The sequence below is a fragment of the Schistocerca nitens genome, chromosome 4 (genome assembly GCF_023898315.1).
Source record: "Schistocerca nitens isolate TAMUIC-IGC-003100 chromosome 4, iqSchNite1.1, whole genome shotgun sequence".
Lineage (NCBI taxonomy): Eukaryota > Metazoa > Arthropoda > Insecta > Orthoptera > Acrididae > Schistocerca > Schistocerca nitens.
In genome coordinates, this window is record NC_064617.1 from 580660378 (window position 1) to 580681765 (window position 21388).

Sequence of the window (21388 nt, forward strand, 5' to 3'; positions counted from 1 at the left end):
GTGACGAGTTTTGATATTTGGGTTACAAAATATCTGATGATGACTCTAGCAGATAGAATATGAAATACTGATAGGAGGGAAGAAAGAGTTCTAGAAAAAGAGAAATTTATTATACAACCAATATAAATTTAAATGCTAGGAAGACTCTGTGTGAGGTGTAGCATTATACGAAAGTGAACGTGGACAATGTTCTGACGTGGGAGTAGTAAATTTACAAACATCTTGCTAGAGTTTTTTTTTTTTTTTAGCTACCAATCTGAGGACTGGTTTGATGCAGCATGAGGCAAATTTCTCTCTTGTCCCAACGTCTTCATTTCAGAGTAGCACTTCCACCCTATGTCCTCAGCTATTTTCTGGATGTATTTCAGTCTGTGTCTTCTCCTACAGTTTTTACCCTCTACAGCTCCCTCTGGTATCATGGAGGCTACACCCTGATGCCTTAAAATAAGTCCTACCTTCCTGTCCGTCCTTCTTGTCAGTGATTTCCATGTGGTCAATTCTTCGCCGACTCTGCGGAGAATGTCTACATTCCTTACCAGTCTACCTGACCTTCAACATTCTTCTGTAACAAAATACCTCAATCGCTTCAGTTCTCTTCTCTTCCGGTTTTCCACCGTCTGAGGTACACTACCATACAATGTTTTGCTCCTAATGTACATTCTCAGAAATTTCATCCTCAAATGAAGGCCAGTTTGATACCGGCAGACTTCTCTTCTCCAGGAACGCTCTCTTTCCCTGTTTTTGTCTGCTGTTTATATCCTCATTGTTTCGCCTGTTATGGGTTATTTTGCTGCCTAGGTAACAGAATTTCTAAACTTCACCTACTTCGTGATCACCAATTCCGATCTTCAAGTTTCTCACTGTTCTCATTTCTACTACTTCTCATTACTTTCGTCTTTCTTCCATTTACTGTCAATCCATATTTTTTGTTCGTTAGATTGTCCATTATATTTAACAGACCCTATAACTGCGCCTAACTTTTACTGGGGATACCAATCTCATCAGCCACTCTTATCATTGTTATCCTTTCACCCTGAATTTTAATCCCTCTCTTGAACCTTTTTCTCTTTATTTCCGTCATTGCTTCTTCTATGTATAGACTGAACAGTAGAGGCGAAATACTACATTCCTATGTTACACACTTTTTTATCCAAGCATTTTGTTCTTGGTCTTCCGTTCTTATTGTTCTTCCTTAAAACAGTCGTAGGGTGAAAAATATTCTTTATTAACTGAAGAGTGACGTGTTTCGCGTGGACAGGGCATCATCAGCGTATCTGAAAATATAAGATACGCACGACACTACATATACTACTTGAGTAAGTAGAGAATACTTTCCAGCCTACGACTGTTCTATAAATGGGGTATTCTACATACATTACCCGTCTTTCCCTACAGTTTACTCCTATTTTTCTCATAATTTCGAACATCTTGCATCATTTCACATTTTGGAATGTTTTTTTCTAGATTGACATCTCCTATCAGCATATCTTGATTTTCTTTCACCCTTGCATCCATTATGAAGCGCAACGTCAGGACGGCCGTTGTTGTAACTTTACCTTTCATATAGCCCCTCTGATCGTCATCTAATTAATCCTCAATGACCTTTTCCATTCTTTCGCATATTATTCTTTCAGCAGCTTGGATACATGAAATGTTAATATGACGGTGCGATAGTTTTCGCACACACTGGCCGTAGTATCCTCGTAACTGTGTTGATATTTTTCCGAAAGTCTCATGTTACGTCGACATACCAAGTCGAATAGTCGTTTTGTTACCATTCCCCCAAAGAAATTCCGATCGAATATCATCTATCCCTTATGCTTCATTTGACCTCAAGTCTTCCAGAGTTCTTTCAAAATCTGATTCTAATGAAGAGGTACTGAGCATAACTGGAGAGATAAGAATTTGATTCTATATCGTTACTGAAAGAAAGGCTCGGTTAATACAACATATCCTGCGGCATCATAGAACCGTCAATACGGTAATGGAGGTAGATGTGGGAGTAAAAACTGTACAGGGAAAGAAAGATTGGACTACAGTTGGCAAATGCAAAAACACTCCTGGAAATGGAAAAAAGAACACATTGACACCGGTGTGTCAGACCCACCATACTTGTTCCGGACACTGCGAGAGGGCTGTACAAGCAATGATCACACGCACGGCACAGCGGACACACCAGGAACCGCGGTGTTGGCCGTCGAATGGCGCTAGCTGCGCAGCATTTGTGCACCGCCGCCGTCAGCGTCAGCCAGTTTGCCGTGGCATACGGAGCTCCATCGCAGTCTTTAACACTGGTAGCATGCCGCGACAGCGTGGACGTGAACCGTATGTGCAGTTGACGGACTTTGAGCGAGGGCGTATAGTGGGCATGCGGGAGGCCGGGTGGACGTACCGCCGAATTGCTCAACACGTGGGGCGTCAGGTCTCCACAGTACATCGATGTTGTCGCCAGTGGTCGGCGGAAGGTGCACGTGCCCGTCGACCTGGGACCGGACCGCAGCGACGCACGGATGCACGCCAAGACCGTAGGATCCTACGCAGTGCCGTAGGGGACTGCACCGCCACTTCCCAGCAAATTAGGGACACTGTTGCTCCTGGGGTATCGGCGAGGACCATTCGCAACCGTCTCCATGAAGCTGGGCTACGGTCCCGCACACCGTTAGGCCGTCTTCCGCTCACGCCCCAACATCGTGCAGCCCGCCTCCAGTGGTGTCGCGACAGGCGTGAATGGAGGGACGAATGGAGACGTGTCGTCTTCAGCGATGAGAGTCGCTTCTGCCTTGGTGCCAATGATGGTCGTATGCGTGTTTGGCGCCGTGCAGGTGAGCGCCACAATCAGGACTGCATACGACCGAGGCACACAGGGCCAACACCCGGCATCATGGTGTGGGGAGCGATCTCCTACACTGGCCGTACACCACTGGTGATCGTCGAGGGGACACTGAATAGTGCACGGTGCATCCAAACCGTCATCGTACCCATCGTTCTACCATTCCTAGGCCGGCAAGGGAACTTGCTGTTCCAACAGGACAATGCACGTCCGCATGTATCCCGTGCCACCCAACGTGCCCTAGAAGGTGTAAGTCAACTACCCTGGCCAGCAAGATCTCCGGATCTGTCCCCCATTGAGCATGTTTGGGACTGGATGAAGCGTCGTCTCACGCGGTCTGCACGTCCAGCACGAACGCTGGTCCAACTGAGGCGCCAGGTGGAAATGGCATGGCAAGCCGTTCCACAGGACTACATCCAGCATCTCTACGATCGTCTCCATGGGAGAATAGCAGCCTGCATTGCTGCGAAAGGTGGATATACACTGTACTAGTGCCGACATTGTGCATGCTCTGTTGCCTGTGTCTATGTGCCTGTGGTTCTGTCAGTGTGATCATGTGATGTATCTGACCCCAGGAATGTGTCAATAAAGTTTCCCCTTCCTGGGACAATGAATTCACTGTGTTCTTATTTCTATTTCCAGGAGTTTAATTGCCTTTTTTTAGCATAATGTAGAAATGAAGACGCTTGCACACTACATAGTAGAATGTAGAGCTTCTGAAACCTATCTCTAAGACTGAATATCACAGCAGCAACAACAACCTTCCATTGATATCTGTTGGATTAATCAAGCCAAATAAAATTATTACTTTTTTTCAATAGACAAGATATTTTAATAGTCCAGTTCGCAATTGTGTAACGCTTAGTGATTACTGACTTCTGCTGAATATTCAGCCATCTTCAGATCAGTTGTAATTCGAGTGCAGTTTCTGATCGTAAGATTCAATTGGTATGTGAAAATAGCCCAAATGGAAGGACTGGAAAACAGAAGTTTTCTTTTCAGAAAATATTTGTTGGGTATTGGAGGTAGATGTACTAAAGTGCATATTGCTGTCTGTGTCAGTAATGACCCACTGAAGTGACTGTAAATAGCTGTTTTAGTACCAGATTTTTAGTCAACTTTGGTACTTTTTGCAGAAAGCGAAATACTCATATTAGAGAATTACTTTAATGAATATAAACTTAAATGGTTATCATAAAATTAAGTGCTTGAAAAGTTTCTGTAGTACCTACTAGAAACGACACTAGATATAATTCTTATAACATACATCTGTATCCTAATAATAACACCGTGAAATTTGAGTTTCTCGAAAATTTTTTTATATAAATCATAAGTAAGCAGCAACCTGAGATTACGCTATTTATATATATTTTAAAATCGCTTGCTCAGTTAAATGTAGGGTGCAGTATGTGATCGTTAATAATCACTATCGTCTTAAAATTGCTGCAGATATTTTCAAAATAATCATGATAAGTATCATCCTCAAGTAATTTTTAGTACACTATCAAATCTGAAGAATTATATCTTTAAAATAATGTAAGTAAATCACTTTGCAGTATATACCCAAAGTCTCATAAATCAAGTTACAAGAATATTTCCCATTAACATGTAAAGCTTATGTTGTATTTTAACGAAGTTCTGTTGTAATTTATATGTCACAATATCGATTAGTAAAGTGATGAACATTATTGCTTTTAATTGATCTGTTTTCTGTACCTCTGCTTGTAACTACGTCTAATATAGCAACTACCGGCTTGTATCATCGTTAGCAGAACTCTCAGCTAGGCGCAACGATATTTCATATTGTCTTCATATGTAGTCTCACGCTGTAATATGAAACGCAGGGAAGTAGTGAGTTATTTTCCGTCAGACGTTCAAAGCTTTACTTGACATTTCAAAAAGCTTTGTAGGCGTTATGCTCATTGTCATGATATGAGGGCGCACAACGTCTGAGCAACTTTTGCTCTTTCAGAGAACAGAGGACTCGGTAAAGATATAATGGAAATAGAGAGAGGGGGACAAAATGCGTTAAAGTTCCGCAGAGGTAGCTAAAGTAAGGCGATATCAAGAGAGATTAGTCGAGCAGACTTGCAGTAGAATTAAAGGGGCACCAAAGCTGACGTCTTGGTAGAGATTTCTCCGAGTGCCAGCGTTTTGTGGCTTTTGCATCTACGTATGTGTTTGGCTGGTGCCGAACATGCAGTAACCTTGGATGGTGAGATGGCTGCAGCTAATTAGCCTTTCGTCACGCCCCCGATACGATGATGATGTAGTCATTAAAGCGCACAGAGTATAGATTGCGACAGTGGGAAACTATTAGGCTTTAAATAGTCAACAACTGTGAATGAGGCTCTGTTTGCAGAGTTCTGATTAAGTCCTGTTCGAACAGTTTATTGTTTAATGCAATAGGTGTACGCGGTGTGATGGAAAAGTAACGGGAATCCTTTATTTACGAGGTCTTTATGCATCCAGTTTTCAATTTTCTTATCTCGTTGATACACATGTTTCTGATGTATATTTGCATTTCCAGCTGTTTTAAATACTTAGTTCACCACTGAAAGTCGAAAGGTTATGCATGTTTCCGAGTAGTCGGCAAATTTTTACTTTCGCGAAAGACGGATCATACATTAAATTTTGCTTGAAAAATGGAATAAAGTACAAAACCGGGTTCTAAATGTTGACTGTTGGTTTGGCGAATCTACTATGAGTAAGGGAAGACTTTGCGAGTGGTATAAACAGTTAAAAGAGGGCGGAGAAGACGTTGAAGCCTATGACCGCCCTGGAGACCTAGCCCGTCATTAACTGACGACAGTGTGGAAGAAGTAAAGAAAATGGTTCTTGGAATTCGACAAATCACCATCAGAAAATTTGCTGACGATGTCGGCATACCTTTTGACTCACGCCATGCAATTTTTTTCGGATATCTTGATCATGAAAAGTGTAGCAGAAAAGTTTTCTCTGACATTGTTGAATTTCCACCAAAATCGACTTCCCATAGACATCACTCAGGAATTGTTGACTGAAGTCGACAACAATTCAGAAATTATAAAAAGATTATAACATGTGACGAAACATCGGTATATGGGTATATCGCCGAAACCAAGGTCCAATTGTCTCAGTAGAAATTGCCTGAATAGGCAAGCTCAGTTGTCCGATGAAAAGTGCCAGAAGAGGCAAGACCGAAAAAAATTCTACAATTCGGTCTCATGTGAAGATTCTTTAACCGTTTTCTTCCATTATTACTAGTTCTTACTATATGGTCGTATAGTCAGTAATGAATATCACTTGGAAGTTATGCGTCGTTTGAGTGACACAGTCCGTAGAAAACGACCTGAAATGTTGCAAAATCACTTGTGGAAATTGCGCTACAATAATGTTCTCACTCGCAACTCGATGCTTATTCTTGATTTTCTGACAAAAAACCAAACCGTTATGTTCACCCAGCCACCGTAATTTCCCGACATGTCTCCCTGCGACTTTATTTTATTCGCGAGGCTGAAGAGAACCATGAAAGGACGTCGTTTGCCACCATTAATGACATGAAAACAGAGTCGCTGAAGGGTCTCAGCACAATAACGAAAAATGAATTTCAGAAGATCTTCCGAGAATGGAGAAAGCGCTGCCAGAAGTATATTATATCTGACGGATAGTAATTTGAAGGGGACAAAGTTAATGTTGATGAATAAATAAAGAATCTGTAAGAAAAACAGTAATACCCGTTACTTTATTATCACCCCTCGAATACTATACGTACTTCTCCTGCAAGCACGCTGATGATAAATGCGGCTTTTAACAATTAGATTGTCACGGTGGACTCACTCTTCGTATATATACAGCATTTAAATGTTAGTATGTGCCTTATTTTCAAGATTGTTAGCTATAATTACGTCTTACTTTTCCCATAACACATTGATTATCAGTGTAACACGAGAGTTTTCAGCCACCATTTTAATTCTGGTAACAGAGGAAGTGCGTCAGAAAACGATACGGAGAATTATCAGCTTGTCCAAGAAAGCTACATATTTCCAACCGCACGATGAAAAATTAAGGAACCATTTGTTCAGTTTGTACACAGGACGAAAAGAGTAATACATACTGAAACCAAAACAGCGTCGAGGATCTTTACAAGTACAGTTTTGCTGATCTACATACCGAGCGCATATGAACAAACAGAGCGGCACAATAACCTATAAATCTTCTCTCGTGATTTTGCAGATAAGGCACTTTAAGGTGCCGAGCTCTTTAATGTCCCTGGTTTCCAATTCCTTTAAATGTGGTAGCAGTGTCATTTTATCAGAGACGAGTGATTGTGAAAACAGTTACAGAAAACTTTTCCATCCGAAACGTAAAGTGTGCCATTGACCGACCACTCTTCTCAAATGTTGATGGTATTGCTTGTTGTAATTAGCAGTTTCAGGATTGGAGGGACTGAAAAAATCACAGTCATTCACGAATAAGTTACACTAATCTAGCCTTCTTACAGCGGGCGTTGTATTGTCAAATGTGATGGTAAAGCTTATGAAACTCAGGGCCCTCCGTTGAGGAACCCACATACAGCGCTCAAATTTTTCTTAGAGTAAAACACTGACTGGGTATAGGCAGTATATTAGATAGTCCTCCCATAAATTACCAGTAATCGAGCTGACTAATGATGATACAGCTTCAGCCGGTATCGTATTCTTTCTCAAAACTGTAAGAAAAAAAAGAGAAAGAAAAGAAACCAGAGTGGTGTTATATGCACGAGAAAGCCTGTCAGCTTAGGAAGATCGAGCTGAGTCCATATAAAAGTAACTGAGGATCTTCGCGAAATCGAAAAACTAGACAGAACAACTATTAAGGGGCTCCGGAACGCACTATACTTGCAATGTTAAAATAACGCTTATAAATTACATCTTTCCTCACAAAGTATTTGAGGTAGGAAGTTGAACTTTTTACAGATTATTTATTGGAATATGGGCTACAACTTAACACAGGGATTTTACCAAATTTTAGTTCAGTTATTAAAGATGATTTTTTTTTTCAATTGTAATGAAAATTCACAACATTTTTTGCAATTTTTTATTTATATATTCAAAAATATACAGTTTTTTGGAAAAAGGCTGTGTTAAATTATGCAGAAGGTACTGTGTAACATTTACTGAAAGTTTGAAACAAATATGTTTGGAAGATCCTTAGAAAACATGTAATTAGTATGAGAAAATAAAAGTTTTGGGAATCGAGCGACAAAGATTGGATTAACTTTTTAGTGCATTCCAGGTCCATAGGATGGATTATCTTCATCCTCTGCAAACTCCTCCTGCACCTTCCTCTTGTTCCTCCTCCTGTTTACTCTTGCTTGTATTTCTAGACTCTTTACAGCCCTGTCTGCAGCCCGAAGGCGTTCTTTGTCTAAAGCAAGCATCGCTCGTACCATGTTAGAACCTATCTTCATTCCCATATTTCTAAATACTTTGCACCTTACAATGTTGCCATCATTGAAAGTCGCAACAGCATCATACACACCAAAGTGAAGTGTTTCTATTCCAACAAATACAGTCTTGGGGATTCTCGACCATATAACACTATTTACACTTTCATTGGGGTTTTGAGTTTTTCCGTGAATACGCTTTTTCAACAGTTCAGGTGCTGCTAAGTCTCTGAAAATAGGTTTTATCACCTCCATTATTGCATGAGGCAGACTATGCTTATGAGTGTACACTTCACCAGTTAGCAATCCTTTGTTATATTTACACCAACTGTCTTCTTCTTTGGGACACAAGCTATGTTGGGGATTTTCATCGTCTTTATTGTTTACAGTAATAACACATACCTTTGGCTTTCCAACATTTCTCCTTTTCTTAAAAGCCTTCAGAGGATTTCTAATAACTTTACTTTTACTCATTATTATACTTCAACAAAACAGAGACTCAAGAAACAGAATTAATTACGAATATTTTCGAGATAACGACAGAGTAAATAAACATGAAACAATCGACAATCACACCAGCGATATATATCGAACCATCACAGGTTAGCCACAACACATACTTTATCTCACATCACTAAAATGTACCTGATGAACACGGACGTTAATAATAACACCATTTGACACCAGTTTAACAGCGCCACAGTGGGTCACGCCCATGTAGAACACATTTCAAAAAAAAAATTTAAAAATAGTTGTAGTCTTCGGAATTGAATAAATTATATATCTATTAAAAGGTAATAGTCTGCAGATTCAGAAAACGCAAAAAAGTAAAAACTGAACTTTTCATGATTTTGAGCCTTTCCGGAGCCCCTTAACCGGCTGCTCCAAGGTTTTTTTCTTCAGAGCTGGCAAAGACAACACTACGGTAACCACATTCAAACGTTTGTTTGAAGAGTAAACTAGACTCGCATCCCTCCAACAGTCGAGAAAATTTCTCGTTCCTCAGACTCTGTTGAACATGATAAAGGAGGATTTGTTTATTTGCCCCTGAAAGCAGCCGTTCCGTACAGTAATAAATTTTATCGTGAACAGCGTGTGAGTGAAGTGTCACAGACAACGTCGACATGTTGTCCCACCTGGAGAATACGCTGTTGTACTCTTCGTGCACAATGATGACGAAATAAAATTTATTCATGTGAAGAGGCCATTAATTCATAAATTAATGTAATGTCTAACAGTGTATCCTGTGTCGATTTCGGACAACCAAACTTGATTACCACAGGAACATAGCCCCTTATTTGAAGATTCTGCTGTGTTCTCCCACACTACATTACATACAATGAAAGAGATTATCCCACTCAGATAAGGGTACACTATTTCATAATCTCCTTACCTAATCAATTATATCTACAGCTTCTAGCTACGTTGGTGAATTTCACTTTCAGTGTTTCCCTGTCGGTCACAGCTCAGTCTGCTAGGTATATCCACTCACAAAAATAATCACTGGAGTGGAAATCAGCAACCTCTTCTGCAATACCTTAGATGGCTAGGAACCACATCGAGAGGTCAATGACCGAAAATGACTCAATGATGGTGTTGAAGTTCATGATCTGCTCCTTATTTATTAGGTGAACATAATACGATTTATGAAACGTACAAATGCTCGACACGTTGTGAATGTGGTATCGATCCCATATAACTCTAGAAGCCTACCATGTCTCTGAAAATACCAGAGTTGAAATAAATTTTTAATAAGTTTCACCCCGAATAGTTTGTCAGTTTAATTATATGTAACCTCGGATAACGCAAATTTGATTCGTACCACCTACGTAAAGACGTGATCGGACCTTCGTAAGTGCTACCGGTTTCCTTTGTATAAAACGGTTACAACTAACAGCAACTGAATATTAAGCGCATTTAATGCCTAAAAGTAGACGAAAAGTTTGATGAACCTTGTCGTACAGGCTCGATTTGTAACGGACAAATGTGCTTGCCGTTTGTTGCAGGTTTCATTTCAAATGTGTATGGATCAATAGCAGCCCTGAAAAGTGTTAATCTGCAACTACAAGCCCCTTTTCCATCATGATATCCTTATATTACTGAAAAATCTCACGAAAGATCGCTGGTGTGCGAATTTCAACGCGTATAGCTGCTTTGATTCTTAACCAACACCCCAGGAAAACGAGATTAGGCACCTGCAGGCCAGCTCGTATCAGTATAAATGAGTAATTCCACGTGGCTATACTGGAGGGCAAAGGAAAATCGTCTCTTCAGTAAATATGCCAACAGAAAATCCGAGAAATGAAAGATGTAATGTTTAAGAATAAATAATACACCATGAGCATTTCCGTAAGGGCAGTATATTTAACTAGTACAGTACAGTACAGCAGTTGAGCAAATACGTACTCAGTTAGCTGCCCAACATTATCTATGAGAAAGCTACAAAATGTTTTCAATGGCTTTTACGAGAGAGAGAGAGAGTGATCTAAAGGCAGTTCTACTCGCAAATATAAGTTTTATTACTGGATGTCGGCTCACATACAGTGTGCACGTAGATTCTAGTAGCTTACAAAAGAATCACTAAGTCCTATAGCAAAGTGCCAAACACACCGTTCGAGAAATTTGAGTTAAAATTATTAGAAATACGTACTTGAAACACGGGAACCGTGAACGAATTGCGTACGAAATACGTGAATATCAACTGCAACGAAGAGTAATCTTAGGCAAACCGCTTGCTGAAACAGTGAATCACCGCCATAACAACAAAGGACAAGTACCGAGTACAACGTGTGTGACCTCGACTGGAGCTTACCGGAAAATAAATTATAGCGCAATAACTTCTCACTGCCTCGCACCTGTCCAAGTATTAGAGATCACAAAGATAAGACACGCGAGGTGCAACGGAGATCTAGGCCTCTTGCATATCGGCTTTTGAGGCTTGTTAACTTCATAAACAAGTGCCTCATGCAGAGCGTGCTTGCGCAGGATTTATCAATTATGAAGCGGGCTGGAGTGTTTCAACCCTTTTCTGTAGTTGTTGTCATAACATTTTCTCCCTAAGATGTCAGTAAATTGTGTGAGAATATCGCCAATTCCAGATGCTTTTTTATTCCGGCTTAAATGTAAAAAAAAAAGGAAAAATGGCTCTGAGCACTATGGGACTTAACATCTGAGATCATCATTCAACCAGACTTAGAACTATTTAAACCTAACTAACCTAAGGACATCACACACATCCATGCCCGAGGCAGGATTCGAGCCTGCGACCGAAGCAGCAGCGCTGTTCCGGACTGAAGCACCTAGAACCGGTTGGCCACACAGGCTGACTTACATTTTTCAGTGCTCTGTCAGATTCTTCTAGTGATATCTTATCTCCCATATCTTCATCTTCCTCCTCCGTTCTTTCTGTAGTAAATTCAATTTTCTTTTCTTTATATAGCCTTTGACTATATTCTGTAATTATTTTTGTCTTTCCTTGTTCCATAAGTACTTATTGCCATCTTAGCTCTTGTTGCTTCTACGGTATTCGTACAGCCACTTCCGTTTTCCTATGCAAAGCTTTACTTCAGTCATTAAATGCTCTACAGCTTTACATACCTCCTTTTGTCATTTAAGCCATGCTACTTTACAGTTTCTTTCTTTAGTTGTCTGCATTCCCTTTTGCTTCCTCCACTTGCCCTACCTCTACATTTTTCCCTTAATCGGTTAAATTCAGTTTATCATGTGTTATTGAGGGATTTCTGTTGCACTTTGTCTTTTGTGTAGATGTTCCTCTACTAGATACGTTCTTACTAGGTTACTGTTAAATGGTCTAGAGAGTTGAGGAGGTGAGTTCTAAGGAACCGTTCAAGTTGGTTGATTAGGGCTGGGAGCTTCTCTAGAAGCACAACAAAGGTAATAATTACAACAAAGAATATACTACGTTCACAATTGCAGTGCGTGTTATCGTAGCTGGAAGATGAAAGCTAGCCTCAAGACATCACAAGTCGTGCTGTTTATTAAGCCCTGCAGCTCCAGCCATTCCACACCGTTAAGTCGACCATGCTCATAACAGCTCGTGGTAGCTACTTCTGGTTGGTATACAAAATACATCCAGTGCATCCTTGCCCTCTGGAAATAGGGTTGTTGTGCCAAGATATCCCATAATAATCCCGTTTCAGTCTCTCCTATGAATGAGTGTATCTTACATGCTCCTCCAGCAGTCTGGATCACTTGGAAACGTATAAACAGAAACTAATGCACTGTGTATTTCTCCCAAGTGACAACATGCGCAGTCTAATTACACATAATAACTTACAATCAAAGAAACATCTTTTCAAGAGGTGAGAAATGAAACTAAGCAAGCCTCCAATTCGATATACGCACAGAAAGCTGGCTAAAGCCGGAAATAAGTTCAGCCGAAAAGTTTGCGAAGGACTTAACGGTGTTCAGAAAGGATAGCCTAAATACAGTTGGTGGGGGCCTGTTCGTTACTGATCGAAGTGGTTTATCTTGTAGTGAGAGTGAAGTAGATAATTTCGGTGAGATAATATGGTCACTCTTGGCAACCGAAATAAAATAAAGATTGTATTCTTTTACCGACCTGCCAACACAGATGATAAAATTACTGAAAAAAAACCCGAGTCCAACTCTTCGATTTATCCTTGACATATAGGCGTAAAATACATGTTTGAATCCGGAGGTAGGCATAAAACATCAACCAATATTGTACTAAACGCATTCTATGAAAAATATTTCGAGAATTAGTTAATGAGCCCACTCGAGTACTAAACATTTATGAAAACACACTTGACTTCTTAGCAACAAATAATCCTGAGCTAATAACGAGCATCAAAACGAGTACAGGGACTACTGAACGTAGGTTTACCATAGCGAGATCAATGCCGTAACTCCCTGATTCACCAAAGTAAACGAGAAAGTTATCTACTCAAAAAAGGCAGATAAATATTCGCTTGACCCCTTCCTGAGAGATAATCTCCAGTCCTTTCAAATTCGAAAAGTAAATGTAGACCAGATGTGACATGAGAAATAGTATCGACAGCAACTGTGAGATATATACCAAATAAATTAACAAACGACGGAGCTGATCCCCCATGGTACACAAAACAGGTGTGAACTCTTTCGCAGAAACAGCGAAAAAAGCATGCCAAATATCAACGAACACAAAATCTTCAAGATTAGCCACCTTTTATAGAAGCTCGAAATTTAGCGTGGATTTCTATGCAGAATGATTATAACACACATCCAAAAAAGTTTTCCATCACACCGGTTCCCAGAACTCCTGAAGATATACATTGACTGTGGATAATGAATCACAGACACAGTCCTATTGACTGTTCAGAGATGTCACTAAACTTGCCCAAAGATGTAAACAACCACCCATGAGCAGCGCCTATTAGACGGAAGGGATCCGACAGCCAGTCAGTTCCAGTCATTCCAACAGGGTCCGCCCCTGGTAGCTGTGTGGTCAGCGTGACCGAATGTCATACCTAATTGCCTGGGTTCGATTCCCGGCTGAGTCGGAGATTTTCTTCGCTCAGGGAGTGGGTGTTGTGTTGTCCTTACCATAATCATTTCCTCCCTATCGACACGCAAGTCGCCGAAGTGGTGTCAACTCGAAAGACTTCCACCAGGCGACCGGTCTACCCGACAGGAGGCCCTAGCCACACAGAATTTCCATTTCTGTTCCAACAGGAAGGAGGTACAAGGCTCGTGTTGTATGTAGTTCAACCACGCCTAGGCGGTCAATACTGCGGTGCGATTGCAGTACACGGCTCGTGTTGTATGTAGTTAAACCATGCCTAGACGGTCAATAGTGCGGTGTGATTGAGTATGGATTATTACTTTCTGCCAGGAAGGGCTCTCAGCAAGGGAAAAGTCCAGGCTTCTCGGAGTGAACCAAACAGATGTTCGGACATGGAGGAGATGCAGAGACATACCTCGCTCAGCCCCCCCCCATGAACCATGGACCTTGCTGTTGGTGGGGAGGCTTGCGTGCCTCAGCGATACAGATAGCCGTACCGTAGGTGCAACCACAACGGAGGGGTATCTGTTGAGAGGCCAGACACACGTGTGGTTCCTGAAGAGGGGCAGTGGCCTTTTCAGTAGTTGCAAGGGCAACAGTCTGGATGATTGACTGATCTGGCCTTGTAACAATAACCAAAACGGCCTTGCTGTGCTGGTACTGCGAACGGCTGAAAGCAAGGGGAAACTACAGCCGTAATTTTTCCCGAGGGCATGCAGCTTAACTGTATGATTAAATGATGATGGCGTCCTCTTGGGTAAAATATTCCGGAGGTAAAATAGTCTCCCATTCGGATCTCCGGGCGGGGACTACTCAAGAGGATATCGTTATCAGGAGAAAGAAAACTGGCGTTCTACGGGTCGGAGCGTGGAATGTCAGATCCCTTAATCGGGCAGGTAGGTTAGAAAATTTAAAAAGGGAAATGGATAGGTTGAAGTTAGATATAGTGGGAATTAGTGAAGTACGGTGGCAGGAGGAACAAGTCAGGTGACTACAGGGTTATAAACACAAAATCAATTAGGGGTAATGCAGGAGTGGGTTTAATAATGAATAGGAAAATAGGAATGCGGGTAAGCTACTACAAACAGCATAGTGAACGCATTATTGTGGCCAAGATAGATGCGAAGCCCACACCTACTACAGTAGTACAAGTTTATATGCCAACTAGCTCTGCAGATGACAAAGAAATTGAAGAAATGTATGATGAAATAAAAGAAATTATTCAGATAGTGAAGGGAGACGAAAATTTAATAGTCATGGGTGACTGGAATTCGAGTGTAGGAAAAGGGAGAGAAGGAAACATAGTAGGTGAATATGGATTGGGGCTAAGAAATGAAAGAGGAAGCCGCCTGGTAGAATTTTGCACAGAGCACAACATAATCATAGCTAACATTTGGTTTAAGAATCATTAAAGAAGGTTGTATACATGGAAGAACCCTGGAGGTACTAAAAGGTATCAGATAGATTGTATAATGGTAAGACAGAGATTTAGGAACCAAGTTTTAAGTTGTAGACATTTCCAGGGGCAGATGTGGACTCTGACCACAATCTATTGGTTACGACCTGTAGATTAAAACTGAATAAACTGCAAAAAGGTGGGAATTTAAGGAGATGGGACCCGGATAAACTGAAAGAACCAGAGGTTGTAGAGAGTTTCAGGGAGAGCATAAGGGAACAATTGACAGGAATGGGGGAAAGAAATACAGTAGAAGAACAACGGGTAGCTTTGAGGGATGAAGTAGTGAAGGCAGCAGAGGATCATGTAGGTAAAAAGACGAGGGCTAGTAGAAATCCTTGGGTAACAGAAGAAATATTGAATTTAATTGATGAAAGGAGAAAATACAAAAATGCAGAAAATGAAGCAGGCAAAAAGGAATACAAACGTCTCAAAAATGAGATCGACAGGAAGTGCAAAGTCGCTAAGCAGGGATGGCTAGAGGACAAATGTAAGGATGTAGAGACTTATCTCACTAGGGGTAAGATAGATACTGCCTACAGGAAAATTAAAGAGACCTTTGGAGATAAGAGAACGACTTGTATGAATATCAAGAGCTCAGATGGAAACCCAGTTCTAAGCAAAGAAGGGAAAGCAGAAAGGTGGAAGGAGTATATAGAGGGTCTATACAAGGGCGATGTACTTGAGGACAATATTATGGAAATGGAAGAGGATGTAGATGAAGATGAAATGGGAGATACGATAGTGCGCGAAGAGTTTGACAGAGCACTGAAAGACCTGAGTCGAAACAAGGCCCCCGGAGTAGACACCATTCCATTGGAACTACTGACGGCCTTGGGAGAGCCAGACCTGACAAAACTCTACCATCTGGTGAGCAAGATGTATGAAACAGGCGAAATACCCTCAGACTTCAAGAAGAATATAATAATTCCAATCCCAAAGAAAGCAGGTGTTGATAGATGTGAAAATTACCGAACTATCAGTTTAATAAGTCACAGCTGCAAAATACTAACACGAATTCTCTACAGACGAATGATAAAACTAGTAGAAGCCAACCTCGGGGAAGATCAGTTTTAATTCCGTAGAAACACTGGAACACGTGAGGCAATACTGACCTTACGACTTATCTTAGAAGAAAGATTTAGGAAATGCAAACCTACGTTTCTAGCATTTGTAGACTTAGAGAAAGCTTTTGACTATGTTGACTGGAATACCCTCTTTCAAATTCTAAAGGTGGCAGGGATAAAATACAGGGAGCGAAAGGCTATTTACAATTTGTACAGAAACCAGATGGCAGTTATAAGAGTCGAGGGGTATGAAAGGGAAGCGGTGGTTGGGAAGGGAGTGAGACAGGGTTGTAGCCTATTCCCGATGTTATTTCATCTGTATGTTGAGCAAGCAATAAAAGGAAACAAGAGAACAGTTCGGAGTAGGTATTAAAATCCATGGAGAAGAAATAAAAACTTTGAGGTTCGCCGATGACATTGTAATCCTGTCAGAGACAGCATAGGACTTGGAAGAGCAGTTGAACGGAATGGACAGTGTCTTGAAAGGAGGGTATAAGATGAACATCAACAAAAGCAAAACGAGGATAATGGAATGTAGTTGACTTAAGTCGGTTGATGCTGAGGGAATTAGATTAGGAAATGACACTTAAAGTAGTAAGGAGTTTTGCTATTTTGGGAGGAAAATAACTCATGATGGTCGAAGTAGAGAGGATATAAAATGTAGACTGGCAATCTCAAGGAAAGTGTTTCTGGAGGAGAAATATGTGTTAACATCGAGTATAGATTTAAATGTCAGGAAGTCGTTCCTGAAATTATTTGTATGGAGTGTAGCCATGTATGGAAGTGAAACGTGGACGATGAATAGTTTGGACAAGAAGAGAATAGTAGCTTTCGAAATGTGGTGCTACAGAAGAATGCTGAAGATTAGATGGGTAGATCACATAACTAATGAGGAAGTACTGAATAGGATTGGGGAGAAGAGAAGTTTGTGTCACAACTTGACCAGAAGACGGGATCGGTTGATAGAACATGTTCTGAGGCATCAAGGGATTACCAATGTAGTATTGGAGGGCAGCGTGGAGGGTAAAAATCGTAGAGGGAGACCAAGAGATGAATACACTAAGCAGATTCAGAAGGATGTAGGTTGCAGTAGGTACAGGGGGATGAAGAAGCTTGCACAGAATAGAGTAGCATGGAGACCTGCATCAAATCAGTCTCAGGACTGAAGACCACAACAACAACAAACCACCTCGCTCAGGCCGCCCAAGGGCTACTACTGCAGTAGGTGACGGCTACCTACGGATTATGGCTCGGAGGAACTCAGACATCAACACCACCATGTAGGATAATGCTTTAGTGCAGCCACAGGACGTCACGTTACGACTCAAACTATGCACAATAGGCTGCATGATGCGCATCTTCACTCCCGACGTCCACGGCGAGGTCCATATTTACAACACCTTGCAGCGCGATACAGATGGGCCCAACAACATGCCGAATGGACCGCTCAGGATTGGTATCGCGTTCTCTTCACCGATGAGTGTCGCAGATGCCTTCAACCAGACAATCATCGGAGACGTGTTTGGAGGCAACCCGGTCAGGCTAAACGCCTTAGACACACTGTCCACTGAGTGCAGCAAGGTGGAGGTTCCCTCCTGTTTTGGGGTGGCACTATGTGGGGCCGACGTACGCCGTTGGTTGATAATGAAAGGCGCCGTAACGGCTGTGCGAGACGTGAATGCCATCCTCCGACTGATAGTGCAACCATATCGACAGCATATTGGCGAGACATTCGTCTCGATTGACGACAATTGGCGCCAACATCGTGCACATCTTGTGAATGACTTCCTTCAGGATAACGACTACAGTGGCCAGCATCTTCTCCAGACATGAACCCTACCGAACTTGCCTGAGATAGATTTAAAAGGTTTGTTTACGTACGACATGACCCACCAACCACTCTGAGGGATCTACGCTGAATCGCCGTTAAGGAGTGGGACAATCTGGAACACTAGTGCCTTGATGAACTTGTGGATAGTATGCCACAACGAATACAGGCATGCATCATTGCAGGATGACGTGCTCCAGGGTATTAGAGGTACCGGTGTGTACAAAAAACTGGACCAACACCTCTGAAGGTCTCGCTGTATGGTGGTACAAGATGCAATGTGTGGTTTTCAGAAGTAATAAAAAGGGCGGAAATGATGTTTATGTTTATCTCTATTCCAGTTTTCTGTACAGGTTCCGTAACTCTCGGAACCGAGGTGATGCAAAACTGTTTTTTGATGTGCGTAGTTTCCACAATGAAGTTTTGTCTTGAAACATGGCAGAAAATCTAAATTGATTCCGGTCGTATGTAAAGTATGCTAGCGTCAAGACACGATGAATGCCTTCTCTGCTCGATAGCAATGGAAATACTGTCGATGACAGTGCTGCTAAAGCTGAGTTACTAAACACAGGCTTCCAAGATTCCTTCACCGAAGAAGAAGAAATAAATATTCCAGAAATCGAACCAAGAATAGTTGCCAACTTGAGTAACTTATAAGTAGATATCCTCAGAGTAGTGAAGCAACTTAAATCACTTGATAAACGCAAGTCTTTTGGTCCAGATGGTGTACCGTTTAGGTTCCTTTGAAATGCAATAGCTCCATACTTAACAACCATATAAAATCGCTCGCTCAACGAAAGATCCGTACCCAAAGACTGGAAAGTTGCGCAGGTCACACTAATATTCGAGAAAGGCAATAGGAGTAATCCATTAAATTACAGCCCTGTATCATTAACGTCGATATGTATAAGTATTTTGGAACATATATTGTATTCGAACTTGATGAAATACCTCGAAGAGAAAGTCTATTGACACATAGTTAACAAGGATTTAGAAAAAATATTTCTTGTGAAAACTTCTAGCTCTTAACTCAAAAGAAATGCTGAATGCTATCGACAAGGAATTTCAGATCGACTCTGTACTTTTAAATCCCAGAAGGCTTTTGACACAGCACCTCACAAGCGGCTTGTAATGAAATTGCGTGGTCATGAAATATCGTCTCAGTTATGAGATTGGATTTGTGATTTACTGTCAGAGAGGTCACAGTTCGTAGTAATTAACGGAAAATCATGAAGTACAGCAGAAGTGATTTCTGGCGTTCCCCAAGGTAGTATTACAGGTTTTATGCTGTTCTTTATCTATATAAACAATCTAGGAGACAATCTGAGCAGCCATCTTAGGTTGTTTACCGATGATACTGTCATTTGCTGACTAGTAACGTCATCAGAACATCAAAACCAATTGCAAAATGATTTATATCAGATAACTTCAAGGCGCGAAATTTGACGATTGACCCTGAATAATGAAAGTTGTTGCTCATCCACACGTATGCTAAAAGGTGTCCATTAAGCTTTGGTTACACGGTGAATCAGTCACATCTAAGGGCCGTAAATTCAATTAAATACCTAGGAACTATAATTACGAGCAACTTAAATTGGAACACATAGAATTTGTGGGAAAGGCGATCCAAAGGCTACGTTTTATTGGCAGAACACTTAGAAGATGCAACAGATTAGCTAATGAGACTTCCTATACTACGCTTGTCCGTTGTCTTTTGGGGTACTACTGGGCGGATTAACACAGGATTAACGAAGTACATGGAGAAAGTTCAAAGAATGGGGGCACATTTTTGCGATTTGCAGAGTAGCCATGTAGCTGTAGATGTACATGTAGAGGTAGAGCTTCGTATCTAACAAGAGCAATAACCGATACAGTAATCAGAAATACACTGTACAACTGACCAGCTTGATTCACATGATCCACACTCTTCACTTCCTTATAACGTATGTGTAAACAGTGAACAGCCCAAATTAAAATGTCAAGCCAAACTGAAACACACAAATAATAAATTATTATAAAAATTTCTTGTCGAAGAATGCGGCTAGTCTTTCTCCTCTCCATCACGTACAACGGTTTTACTGTTTGGTAATTGCAGCTTGGCACCTCAGTAACTTGATACAGATTTTGGTAACGAGTTTATGGGCTGCTTATGCATCACCCACCGACCTGCACGATATTCTGGTAACTCAGCATTGCGTTTTCCCAATTTTTCTTGATGTTCTAGCTCCTTGGTATTAGCATTTGTTATTATTTCGACACTTCTTTTAACGTTCTCACAAAATTTGGTGTGGGTCCGCCGACTTTTCCAAACTTTGGTTCGATTACCTCAGATGGTGAAGGCATTTATCAACCATAGAGCACCTTGTACAGCGATTGACCTGTGTTATCATGGGTTTTTGAATTGCTTGTATAAGCTGCTACCACGTACTAGAAGAGAGTATTCCAATCATACGGTGCCTATTCCCGTAGTAGCTTGGAATCACACCTATTGTTCAATTTACCAATTCCTTCCTTCCGTTAGTCTGTGGATGAAATAAGATTGTTCTCGGCTCACAAATACGTAACGAGTGACGTGGCTGCTCCATCAATTACCACATGTAGTTGGTGCCCTGATACGTGATTATTGTCTCTGCAACTCTAAACTGTAGGAAACAATTATTTAGCACTGCTTGTACTACCCTCCCAGAACTGATTCATTAGTACTCAACACAAGATAGCGAGGGTAGTTTATAATAGTCACAACGAGGCAGTTTCCCGTTGGTGTCTCAATGGAAGGTCCTAAAATATCCGAAAGGTTTAGTAATCACTGGAAACATCTCTAGTTGCATACGTTGATGACTTTCCATACTCTAAGCACATGACACACTGTTTTTTTAATACTGTTCTACAACTTGTTTATGTATTCGCCACCAGCAACATTCAGTTATTCCTAAATCTGTGGTTCTTCATCCCCCATGACCAGATGTGATCATAAGCCTCCTTCAACAGTTCTTTGTGCAGTGTGGCAAGGATTACTACGACAGGCCCTAGTCTCGTTGTCCTTCATAATACCTTGTCATGAATGGCAAACTGTGGCTGGATTCCTGTTAGATTTCTCCTTGCATCATCAGCCTATGTTCTCTGTCACTCCAGAAGACCCTGATCTAATCTCCTCAGTACACCACTTTCCTTGCTGAGCCCATCCACAATTCCATGTGTTTTACCAAGCTTGTGAATTATTTCGAGATCAAATTCAGTCAGTTTTATGGCTCATCATGTAATACTACCTGATGTATT